Source organism: Hyla sarda, chromosome 5 (genome assembly GCF_029499605.1).
Source record: "Hyla sarda isolate aHylSar1 chromosome 5, aHylSar1.hap1, whole genome shotgun sequence".
Lineage (NCBI taxonomy): Eukaryota > Metazoa > Chordata > Amphibia > Anura > Hylidae > Hyla > Hyla sarda.
Window position 1 is genome coordinate 54,540,513 of NC_079193.1, and position 2,333 is coordinate 54,542,845.

Here is a 2,333-nt window from a genome sequence, read left to right on the forward strand (position 1 = left end):
GGATGCGGTCTATCGCAAGCCCTTCTCCGACAGGAGAGAGGCCATCCAACAAGCCTTACCCTTCACCTCCGGACCAAAAGGTACCTGCGAGGTTCCAGGTTCGATGTCCCTTTTCGCCGAAGCTACTAAGGGACCACAAATGCTCTGACATCCCCCTTGGCGTTAGCCAAGGTATCTGCCCGCAGAGCCGATAACGGTCGGTCCCCCTACACATGCAGGAGTACCCCGGGGTTTTTGCATGGAGGTGCGGAACCTAATGGCCACACACACCTCCCCTAGACCGCTAGGAGGGACACCCAGAAGGGCTACCGCATCCTAACAATTCTGTGAACACACAACACGCAAAAAGTGACACAGTGACAAAAAAGAAAATAAATAAGTGAATGTGCGCGGATACACTGCCCAGACATCCGGACGGATCTATGAAAAATTTATCTGATCCTAGCCAGAAGGCCGGGAATCAAGAGGTGAGTGCCAAAGGTGAAGAGATCATGGCGCCAGTGCTTCCAGTGGAGTTTCGGCACCTCAGGGTCACCACTTCCCCGAGGCACTAAAAGTACCGCGGCTCTAGACCCCCTGAGCCTCATGGAAGAGACCTGGAGGGAAAGCAGGTCACATTGCGGCAGCCGTCGAGCTGATACCTCAGAACCAGAACTGCCCCCTACCATGCAGCACCCATCCCCACACCGGTGCTGTATGGACGACCAGCATGAGACTGATAAGAACAGATACTACACTTGATCTTAGCCAAAAGGCCAAGAAGCGATAATCACTACTTCCTACCTCACAAACCTCCAGAGCTGAAATCCTACAAAACAGTTATAGGTTAGGGACAGATGTTTTCTGGACTTCCTATCTGTAACCTGCTACAGTCACGAGGGGCAGTGGCTCTGGGCCCATTTACACGGTTGGGCCCACTTACTGTGCACAAGAGACTTACATGGTGTAAACTGTCCACCTGCTCTCCGTTCTTAGAATAACAATGTCAATGAATAGTGTTGTGATCCAGAGAGCCATCAGCTACCTGCCCCACCTTAGACTCTCATAGGCCACAGGTACTTCAGGCCTGCCACATACAGTATCTCCTATGACAGTGGTGGGCAACCTTTTTTTTCAACTGAGCCAAATTTTGCCAAAACCACGATTGAAATTTATTTTGAGAGCCACATTTTAAAACCGAAAATACATAGGATGGTACAATGTTTTTAGTTTCAATAAGTTTTTATTATATGTGGGGGCACAGACCTGTCATTTGCCCCCACATATAATGCCCCCCTGCCATGTGCCCCTCATATATAATGCCCCCCTTATATATAATACCCCATGTCCTGCGCCCCTCACAATATAATGCCCCCCTGACATGTGCCCCTCACTTATAATGCCCCCTGTCATGTGCCCCCACATATAATGCCCCCTGACATGTTCCCCTCACATATACCGTATATGCCGGTGTATAAGACGACCCCCCAACTTTCACAGTAAAATATAGAGTTTGGGATATACTCTCAGTATAAGACTACCCCTCCTACCGTGATGTACAGGTACCTTGTAGTCCCCCACCCCCCCCATTAGGTAGGCAGTATAGTTCCCCCCACATTAGGTAGGCAGCATGTTCCCCCACAATAGTAGGCAGCTCCAACACATTAGGTCAGCAGTTCCCCCACAATAGTAGACAGCTTCCCCACATTAGGTCAGCAGCTCCCCCACAATAGTAGGCAGCTCCCCCACATTAGGTCAGCTGCTCCCCCACATTAGGTCAGCAGCTCCCCACAATAGTAGGCAGCTCCCCCACAATAGTAAGCAGCTCCCCCACAATAGTTGGCAGCTAACAATATTAGGAAGTTCCCCCACAATAGTAGGCAGCTCCCCCCACAATAGTAGGCAGTATAGTTCCCCCACAATGGTAGGCAGCTCCCCCCCAACAATAGTTAGCAGTATAGTTCCCCCACAATGGTAAGCAGCTCCCCCCCACAATAGTTGGCAGTATAGTTCCCCCACAATAGTTGGCAGTATAGTTCCCCACGATAGTTGGCAGAAGAGTTCCCCCACAATAGTTGGCAGTATAGTTCCCCCACAATGGTAGGCAGCTCCCCCCCCCCACAATAGTTGGCAGTAATAGTTCCCCCCAACAATAGTTGGCAGTATAGTTCCCCCACAATAGTTGGCAGTATAGTCCCCCCACAATGGTAGGCAGCTCCCCCCCCCCCACAGACATACAGCTTCAAGCCATATACAGTGTACGGCTGGAGACTGTAGGTCTGTATACTGCCCCCCACAGTGTTCCGGTCACCGCTCCTCCAGTCCGGGGTCACCATCTACTGCTATGGCCTATG

General features: G+C 51.0%; 1 pseudogene; it reads right to left on the reverse strand.

Moving 5' to 3' along the window:
* Positions 1-565: 565 nt before the first annotated feature.
* Positions 566-767, reverse strand: LOC130275256 (U2 spliceosomal RNA; annotated as a pseudogene).
* Positions 768-2,333: the final 1,566 nt, after the last annotated feature.